The sequence below is a fragment of the Dama dama genome, chromosome 18 (assembly GCF_033118175.1).
Source record: "Dama dama isolate Ldn47 chromosome 18, ASM3311817v1, whole genome shotgun sequence".
Classification (NCBI taxonomy): Eukaryota; Metazoa; Chordata; class Mammalia; order Artiodactyla; family Cervidae; genus Dama; species Dama dama.
The window spans coordinates 58814695-58825666 of NC_083698.1; the positions used below are offsets into that span (position 1 = coordinate 58814695).

At 39.9% G+C, this 10972-nt stretch overlaps 1 non-coding gene across 1 annotated transcript; it reads left to right on the top strand.

Moving 5' to 3' along the window:
• The first annotated feature begins 1019 nt into the window (after positions 1–1019).
• Positions 1020–1128, top strand: LOC133073168 (U6 spliceosomal RNA). Its single transcript, XR_009696877.1, has one exon. It is a non-coding gene; the product is annotated as a U6 spliceosomal RNA (small nuclear RNA).
• Positions 1129–10972: the final 9844 nt, after the last annotated feature.

Sequence of the window (10972 nt, forward strand, 5' to 3'; positions counted from 1 at the left end):
GTCTGTATAGTCAAGGCTATAGTCCTTCTTGGGCTTTGCTGGTGGCTCAGCTGGTAAAGAACACGCCTGCAATGCAGGAGACCTGGGTTCGATCTCTGGGTTGGGCAAGATGCCCTGGAGAAGGGAAAGGCTACCCACTCCAGTATTCTGGCCTGGAGAATTCCTTGGACTGTATAGTCCATGGGGTCGGGAAGAGTCAGACATGACCGAGCCACTTTCACTTTCATAGTCTTTCTAGTAGTCATGTACGGATGTGAGAGCTGGGCAATAAAGAAGGCAGAGCACCAAAGAATTGATGTTTTCAAACTGTGGTGCTGGAGAAGACTCTTGAGAGTGCCTTGGAAAGCAGGGAGATCAAACCAGTCAATCTTTTTTTTTTTTTTTAAAAATTGGAGGCTAATTACTTCACAATATTGTGGTGGTTTTGCCATACATTCACATGAATCAGTCATGGGTGTACATGTGTTCCCCATTTTGACCTTCCCTCCCACCTCCCTCCCCATCCCATCCCTCAGGTTTATCCCAGTGTACCAGCTGTGAGCACCCTGCCTCATGCATCAAACCTGGACTCAAACCAGTCAATCTTAAAGGAAATCAACCCTGAATACTCGTTGGAAGGATTTTGCTGAAGCTGAAGTTTCAATAGTTTGGTGACCTGATGCGAACAGCTGACTCACTGGAAAAGACCCTAATGCTAGGAAAGATTGAAGGCAGAAGAAGACCATGACAGAGGATGAGATGGTTGGATGGCATCACCAATTCAATGGACATGAATCTGGGCAAACTCCTGGAGATGGTGAGAGACAGGGAAGTCTGGTGTGTTGTAGTCCATGGGGTCACAAAGAGTCAGACACGAATTGGTGACTGAATAACAACAACAACAAAGTAAATAAGCAACGAAGTAATTGCAAAAAGAATGTAACCATAAGGATACATACTTCAGAGCTATTTATAAGGGCAAAAAAATTGGAAACAATCTAAATTTGGTACATACACACAACAGAAGAAATTGTATTGTAGTGCTTGCTTCAGCAGCACGTATACTAAAAAATTAGAATGATGCAGAAAAGATTAGCATGGTCCCTGTGCAAGAATGACACACAAATTCATGGAGCATTCCATTATGCTGAAAAAATGGGTACAAGACTTAAATAAACAGTTTTCCAAAGAAGACATACAGATGGCCAAGAGGCACATGAAAATATGTTAATCATTACTAATTATTAGGGAAATGCATATCAAAACTACAGTGAGGTATCACTTCACGTGAGTCAGAATGGCCATCATTAAAAAGTCTACAAATAACAAATGCTGGAAGGGGTGTGGAGAAAAGGGGACATTTCTGCACCGTTAGTAGGATTGTAAATTGGTGCAGCCACTATGGAAAACACTATGGAGGTTCCTCAAAAACAAATTGAGTTGCCATACAAGTCAGCAATCACTCTCCTGGCATTTATCCAGACAAATCTATAATTTGAAAAGATACACATACCCCTATGCTCATAGTAGCACTATTTACAATAGCCAAGAGATGGAAGAAACCTAAACATCCATCAACAGATAAGTGGATAAAGAAAATGTGGTATATACACACAATGGAGTATTACTCAGCCATAAAAAAAGAAATAATGCCATTTGCAGCAACATGGATGGACCTAAAGACTATCATAGTAAATCAGAAAAAGAAAGACAAATACCACATGATATCACTTGTAGGTGGAATCTAAAATATAACACTAAGGAACAGGTCTACAAAACAGGAACAGACTCAGAAATACAGATAAGAGACTTCTGGTTGCCAAGGGAGAGTAGAGTAGGGCTGGTGGAGGGAAGGATCGGGAGTTTGGGATTAGCAGGTACAAACTATTACATACAGAGTGGATAAACAACAAGATTCTACTATATAGCACAGGGAACTATATTTCATATCCTGTGATAAACTGTAATGGAAAAATATGAAAAAGAATACATATATATTCAGCAAAGTGTATTACTGAGTGCAGTACAAAGTGTTTTACAAAGTACAGTGTATTGCTGCACTTTTCTGTACAGTAGAAATTAATACACATTGTAAATCAACTATATCTCAATAAAAAACTTTAAAAAGAAGTTATATTGTAGAAGAATATATAGTAATACAGAAATACTGTCAAATGAAAAGGTAGATTGTGTTATATACTGAAAGATTCCATTTTAAATGTATCTATGGATATATACATATATATATTTATATGTGTGTGTATATATATATATACACACACACACCACTTAAAAATTTGGAAAGATTGACATTAAAATATTAATTAAGATTTTCTTAGTGGTACAATTTTAAGGGCTTTCCATTTTCTTTCTTGTGATTTAGGTAGTACGGATTTTATAAATTTTAAAAGGACTATTGTTTCTCTTTAAACATATAGATTAAAGACATCCATGTACCTTAGAGAGTTTATATTTTGTTGGATCCTATTTAATTATTGCAGATATATCCCCCAGGTTTTAAACAAATCCCCTTAACACTGTACTAATTTTTTCAGGCCTGAGAAAGGGCTGCCAGGAAGAATAGGATCTGATAGGTCTAGGATTAGGGTAAAGCAGGTAAAGTGAGTTGCTGAAGTGCAGAGCTGGATCCCATCTTTATTTCTGTCCACTGTAGATATTTTGCATTCATTCTGGTTTTTTAAAATATTAAAGTATTATTATTCTTGAGTACTGAGAATTTTGGCAACACACACCCTCCTAAATTTTGCACCAAAGGTGAGTGCCTCACTCATGTCACCACAGCCCCAGCCTGACCCTCAACAGCCCCCTGCTCTCCACGCTCCACAAGCAGCGTCTTTACACACACTGCTCTACCCCCTATCTAGCAGGTGCAGCACCCTCCTGGGAACAAGCAAGCAAACGTGGGTGCTTTGGGTGGAGTAAGGGATGGCAGCGATTCTAAACATTCTTGGAGCACTTCCTTTGGCCTGGCCTCTGTGCAAAGCACTTTACCAGTACTATCTGAATCTGCACATACCGTGATAGGTTGGGTAGTGGAGAATCCTATGCATCTCCCAAAATCCTTCTTTCCTCTCAGTAACAGACTTTCCAAACAGCAGCTGGGGACATGGCCATCCAGAATATAGACCACATTTCCCGGACTCTCTTGCAACCTGGTGTGGCTGTGTGATTAAGTCTGAGACAAAAGAAAGTAAGAGAGCTGTGTAGTTTATGGGACAGGTCTATAAAGGGGAAGGCCATTCCCTTCTTGCCTGCTTCCTCATGGAATATGTGAATGAGGACTGGAGCTGCAGCATTCATTTGGCATAGATATTAAAGTCGCCATTAAAAATGGTGTGGTCATGTGGAATCTCATACCTGGCCTGGATTGCTGTGTCATGAGAGAGAAATAGACGTCTATCTCAATAAAACCACTGTTATCTTGGGTTTCCCAGGACTTGCAGATCAACCTAATCCTAATTCATTCTGATCAATATTATGATGAGTCCACTTTGTAGATGAGGAAATGATTCAGAGAAGTTAATCACCTTTTTCAAGTTTGCACAACTATTTCAGTTCAGTTTAGTTCAGTTGTGCAGTTGTGTCCGACTCTTTGTGACCCCATGAACCATAGCATGCCAGGCCTCCCTGTCCATCACAAACTCTCGGAGTCTACCCAAACCCATGTCCATCGAGTTGGTGATGCCATCCAGTCATCTCATCCTCTGTTGTCCCCTTCTCCTCCTGCCCCCAATACTTCCCAGCTTTAGGGTCTTTCCCAATGAGTCAACTCTTCGCATGAGGTGGCAAAAGTATTGGAGTTTCAGCTTCAACATCAGTCCTTCCAATGAACACCCAGGACTGATCTCCTTTAGGATGAACTGATTGGATCTCCTTGCAGTCCAAGGGACTCTCAAGAGTCTTTTCCAACATCACAGTTCAAAAGCATCAATTCTTCAGCGCTCAGCTTTCTTCATTGTCCAACTCTCACATCCATACATGAGTGAGATCAAAATCTGAAGCCAGAATGCCTGACTCTCAAGCCCTAGCTCTTAATCCTATGCTATTAAAGTTCCCTGTTTTAGGAAGACTTCCAAATCTGAGCAAAAGGCTCAGAAGCCTAGACTTTTGATGCTCATTCTTATGCTGTTCTCCAGCCCAAGTCTTAAACACTTTGAGGGCTTCAGCAGGTTGAAAATGACTCAGCAGAGAACAGGAAATCCTTTTAAATGTCTTCTCCGCTACTACCCATACCTTGCTTTGTCCTCAGACCGCCAACCACTGTTTATTTGCATGGTTCCTTAAGGATTTTCCCTTGTTTCCCAGGAGAAGTTACGCTGCTCTTCCTACAATGAGTGGTAGGGGTGGGGATGCGGAAGGGCTGCATCTCTGCAGACACTTCAGAAATCCCACCACTTTGAGACAGTCTCGAGGAAATCCAGTCCCAGCCTTGGAACAATGTGTAGCCCTGTGGCATTTTGACATTGGGCATCTCTTCACTGTTGAAGTAACTCATCACGTTGCAGTGTGTTTATCCCCTTGGGTCAGGTCAATGCTAAAGTAAGTTCATCGCCTCTGCTTCTTCAATAACTGATGTCTGATGCATCAGCCGAATGCATTTCAGGCTTATAAGCAGCTCCCTGGATCCACAGGCAAAAAGCTTTCACCATTTCCCCCTCCCCCACTAGTGACCAGTATCTTAGCATTAATGCGTCTGATGGCACCAAGCCTTTGTGGCCTGAGTGAGGATAGTCGCCAAGCAAGGATTTAAAACACATTTTTATTTACATCATTACCTTTCCACAGCTTGGTTTCCTTCAGGCTTTTGATCTATTAGGGCACACCATTTAGTCTGGACTGAATCCTTGAATTACTTTACTTTTTCTTCCAAGACTCTCAAAGAACTTGATAAACTTGTACTTATTAAAATATTCATCAGTAGTGTTAACATATCAGGGATAAAAGTGAAACACTGCTTAATGTGGAAGACAATATACATTCTTAAGTGTAGAGTTTGTGACTCTTTTGTGAAAAATAATCATTGTTTTAGGAAGACACTGAGTTTATCCAGCCCTTGTTAGAATCTCCCTATCATATAATGGAAAGGTTAAATCCGAGCCTTCTTGTGAAGTAAACTCATATTATCATTTACATATGTCAGTCATGGCATTAATAAAAGCAGATTGTCTTGGATAAAACACATGGTTAACCTTTAAAAAAGATGTGAAAATATGATTATAAATAATTGCTCTTCTTTACTGTGACTATTGGGTTGTATTTAGTGCCAAACTTTTTTGACAGCTTCTAAGGAGTAAATTGTTAGTATACTGAAATTGTTATCCAAGTACAAGCTGTCTCTTCTGTGTAATGGCATTTTTCTTCCACAAACTGTGAAAGAAATGGAGCCATAAGGAATCAAAGTAGAATCAGAGGGATTTGTTAGAATAGAAATTCTGATTCCTTCATTCTGCTTCTCATTTATTGTCAGACAATATGTGAGTAAGTGCCCACTATAAAAATCAAAAGATCCATTTATCTTTTGATAAATAAAATGGGCAAAGTTCTCAACACAACAGCTTAGTTTTGGAAGAGCTACCCTAAATGTGCTACTCACTGGTATGCTCTAAATTACCTTCTGTGTATTTTAAGAGTGAGGAACAGGAGGAGAACAAAGAGAGTAAGGCCAAGCTATATCCACTGTAATTGAGGAAGGGCCTAAAGAGGGCAGGAGGAAAAGTTAATATCATCTCTTCTTGGACCAACTGGGATGCTTGTGTGTTACACAGAATTTCTCAGAATTCCTTTCCCTGTGTGGTTCTGAGTGAAGATGGGCCACAACAGACATCTGTGGCAGTGACACTGAGCCATTCCATTCCAAAGGCAGCTTGTATCTCCCTTATTGATGATCTCCTAGTTCACCTTGTCAGAGAAAGAAGTTCATCTGCCAAGACAGAGCCTCCATGGGATCTCCCCCTTCAGCTTCTCTGAGCCCTGGGCCATAGGTATGTGCAGTTCTGAGGGGAAGGGTACTGCCTTCTGCAGATCACCTGTGTCCACCAAAATTACAGGTGCAAAAGACAGACATGGTCCCCATTTTCCCTTGTGGGTTCCAGCATGTCCTTGCTCTCCTCTACTTCACTCCGGTTTGTCTCTCCTACTGCTGGCCCTGTGGCTCAACAGCAACTTCAGGCCCACCCACTTCAGATACAAAGACAAGCCCCATCCGGAGATTCATTCACCAACCCCGACAATAGGTTAAGATCTAATTCTGTGCTACCGAGTATAGTAGCTACAAGCCACGTGTGACTATTAACAATCCAATTGATTAAAACTATAGCAAATTGAAACTCCAGTCCCACAGTTGTGCTTGCCACATTTCACATGTGTACCTAGTGACTATGTTATCAAAGAGGGCAGATACAAAACATTTCTATCATCACAGAAAGCTATACTGAACAGTGCTGGTATAATTCCTTTCATATATTCCTTATTTCATATCATTTATAGAAATTATTTTTCTCTGATAAAACCCTAACAGATACACTAGTATTTGGTAAAGACTGGTCTGGGTCAGTGATTTTCAACTTTTTGTTCTCTAGTACCTATGATGGATAATATTCAGATGTGTGACACATTTCTATGGCCCAATTCAGATTTTGACAAAATCTCTAAATAAGTTTCCATAAGAAAGAAAAGCAACTTTGTGGCCAACCCAACAGATAGCTCTTGAGAAGATATGAAAGATGCTTAGACAAACAAAAAGGGACAATCCTCTCTCTGGACAGAGACGAGCACCACATACAAGCTATCATCAGTCCCTCTCCAGTGTTCACTCTTCCCATTACACTGGGATCAGTCAAAGCTTTGCGTGTGGAGGGGAGTAGAGAAGATGCTGTTTTTCAGCACTCAGTCTTTCTTCTTCTGTGTGCCATTTCCTACATGCCTGCTGGCCCACCCAAAGGAGGGCAGAGCACTTCCCATAAGCAGAGGCCTGAATTAATTCCTACCATGTTCTGAACAATAGCACAGGAGCTTCTGCAGGTGGGAGACAGAGAGGTATATTTATTGTTTATTGCTCTTTAGCTCTGGTTGTTTTCATTTGAAAATCCTGGTCTTGTTAAGTAAGTGTTTTTTTTTTTGTTTTTTTGTTTTTAAATAATACTAGTAATACAAGCTATCTGCTTCTCCTTCCAACTTTAGTAAGAATGGAGCCTGGGGGGCTTGGGGGAGCAGAAATTTCACCTGTTTTCTAAAATAGAGTTTTTAGGTAATAATCAACAGATAATTTCATTATAAAGGTTTATTTAAAACTTAATAGAAGTCATGATAACTTTTAGAATTAACTTCCCTAAAACAGCCTTGATTGAGACAATTTAGATGAACACAAGTGTTATGGGATGAATTATGTCCCACTGCCTCCCCCCACCAAATTCATAACTTGAGATCCTGATCCTTACTGCCTCAGAATGTGACTGTACTTGGAGACTGGTGGGTTTGGTTTAGTTGCTAATTCGTGTCTGACTCTTGCAACCCTATGAACTGTAGCCTGCCAGACTCCTCTGTCCATTGGGTTTTCTAGGCAAGAACACTGGAGTGGGTTGCTGTTTCCTTCTCCAGGGGATCTTCCCGACCCAGGAACTGAACCCAGGTCTCCTGCATTGCAGAAAGATTCTTTACCAACTGAGCTATGAGGAAAGCCAGTACTTAGAAAGCCAGTATTAGGGCTCAGGAAGCTCAGAATCACCTTCCAAGAAGTTTGATTAAATATAGTATTATGTCCAAAAAAAAAACATCCTCTAACCATATTACCACAAAGAATTACTAGGATTGCTGTATGATTACCAGTTTGATTTTTCAGCCTGTTTTCTGGCACCTGCAGACATACTCAGAGTTCACCCTGGACTTCACAGATAATATACTCTGTATGGGTGCCAAGATTATTTTTTACGATGGATGTAGTTTTTTTAACAGTCCACATTTCTAGTTGCAAGACAACCAGAATCATCTCTAACCAGTTAAAAAGTAGGAGAAAGACTTGTTGAAGGATATGAAGGAACTCAGACTTGAGGGGATGCCCTAGAGAAAGAGGCTGGAAGCTCAGTGCCTTGCACCAGTGCTCAAACACTTCAGAGAAAAATAGCCTGATGAGGAAATCATGGTCTCTGCTGCTGGCAAGCATGAAGTACCAAGGATTTACCTTTACTGCACTAGCTTATTTCACCTGTTTTGAAGCCATTTCTGCAACAGGATCTTCTGTATGAAAGTCTTGCCCAGGTATCCCTGATTTGCTGGACATCTGGGTCATATGCTGTGTTCTAGCTGCAAGGGGGGCAAATAACTTATACTCTAGGAGACATAGGTATTTCAGTTAATAAAGGTGGTCATTTAAAAGTTGATGGGCAGGCAAAAATATGACAAATGTCCACTATAGACCTTGAGTTATTTACTAACTATGCTGTGCTTTGTTTAACATCTAAGCCTCTAAAATGATCAAAAAAGTCATGTCGGATAGATAAAAATGTGATGATGAGAAACAAAAACCATATCAAATATTTTCAATCAGATTTTCACTAGAGCATTAAACAATACTTTCCACAATAAATACATGTTCAATATTCTCAGAATACTTCACAAGTGCTTATTAATAAGTAAATAAATATTGTTATATAAAGTGGTCTTTTTCCTTAGTGAGCACACCAAAACCATTAGAATCTAAATTGTTGGATTGTAATTCTAGCTCGTCATTTTCACACACTCTAATGGTGTCGATCTCATTCAAGAACAGAGTTTATTTGTTGCTATGGGAACTTTGTTTTCCAACAGGAAAACTGGGACACATGGATCCTACCAAGAATCTTGGTAATTGTTTTTGGGCACAAGAAGTAAGTTAACAGATGCTGCTCAAATATTAAAACAAACGTTTTGATGGTTGGTGGGAACAAGAAAACAGAATATATCAAGCCAGGACTATTCCATAAGAGTATGATGTGGTCATGGTACAAACACATGGTAAAACGGGTATAGCATTTGCTTCAGGAAGAAGTTTTGTAGGCATTAGTTAATTCAGTCATGCATTCATTTTTCTATTTTAACCAACATTTCCTGAGCAACTACTATGTGTCAGACACTGATCCAGGATCTCATCTTATGTTCCACAAAGGTTTTGCAGTCTAATAGCATAAGACAGATAGGTAAGCAAAACAATGCAGTAAGAGTTTGAGATTCTAGGACAGAAATTTTACAAGTCTGCTTAACCACACACTGCATTATAATTACATAACAAAATGTGAATATAACTTCTCCCTAAGTAACGACAAAAAAGTTATGTATTAGTATCTTATTCCCAATGCATAGGAGATCTCCAAGTGTTTTGAAGTCAGTTATATCTGCTTTTCTGTTTAAAGACTTTGTTAGTTTCACTTTGAAACAGTAAAATGTCAATACACATCCAGAGCTCAGTAGATAGAAGATTTCAGTAAATGCAAAGGTAAATACCATGATTACATTAGCTCATGTACAAAACAGATGTCTAGTGAAAAGCAGTCCTTTCCCCATTCTCTCTTAGGCAATTAATTATTTTAAGGACTTTTTCAAAACAAAACAAACACTAAAATCTTCTGTGAAATCTCTAAGAGAGACCTCTTCAATGTTCCTGCTGAATTCACACATCTCTATGGGAGCAAGCATCACCTTATTTGATGCTATAGTATTTATTTATTTTTGTCTGTCTCCCATCCCGTGCTGTGCGTTCTTTTCTATCCTTGGCACCGAGGGCCTGAAAGATGAGCAATCATCTTGGAATAAATGGACAGATGATGGAATAGATGAATGCATCCCCTTACCAACCAGCAAAGCATGAAGAGCAGTTTTCTATTTGAGACTACATGTTTAGGGGTTGGACAGGCAGCCTTGGGTTGGAATCTGTCTCTGCTACTTATTGGTTCTAGGAACTTGAGCAAATCACATAATCTTTCTTGGCCTTAGTAGTTTCAACTATAAGATAGGAATAATTAGTAGACCATGACTCAAAGGCTTGCTATGAGAATGAAGTGGAAAAATGCTGTCAAAGACTTAGGACACACTCGGTAGTTTAGTGCCAATCCTATGGCGGATGCTTAGTAAGTAGTGGAAAGATTCATGAGTGATATTCCGGTGGATGATGCTGTGTAGCACTCTCACATTTAGGGCCACTGAACTTTCTGAGTAGAACAAATTGTACATTTGCCCTTTGGCTGCTATTTGCCTTTGTCTCATATCCCTTCATAACATAGAATCAGCACCTCTGCCTATCCCAAACCGCAGTGCATTTTTGAAACTTTGATAAGATAGTTTTTATTATTAGTAGTAGTATTTACTGCTGTAGCTCAAATTTTTCTTTCTCTGCTTCCCACTGACTTGGAAGGGTGTTTGATAAGAAAATGCACCCAGCTTAATTTGAAAGCCCAGTCTTCTAATTCATCGTGAAATACAGAAATCCAATAAGCTGGCCTTCTCATATTAAGAGCCTGATATCACTGTATGGCAAAGTTTGGGGAGTATAGGAAGTGTGGGCAGACCAGGTGGATGGGGGAAATGGCAAAATATGCCCCCACCCCCACTGCAAAAACAAATATATGTGCAGTCTTAAAATAACCAGAAATGTTTTTTCTTTTTCTCCTCTGCTGAATGCTCATTCTGAAATTGGACCAAGTGGAAAAACACAAAGCCCTTCAGATTTGTCCAGCTTTGTAACATTAAATTGGAATGGAGTGTGTGCTGGGGGCGGGGGTGATTTCATAATACAGTAAGTGGAACCTTTTAGCTTCAGTAAGTGAGTCTGACTCAGGAATGCAGGCGATTGTATCTCCAACAAAATCAATATTAAGATGCACAATTGCTCCCCTGATATTGAAAGAATTAGTTGATCTACATGCTAAATGACAAGCCTCTTGATAACAGGGATTATGCGACCTTCCTTTCCAGCCAGGGCTGCCGGGGACTGTCCCTTAGGTCC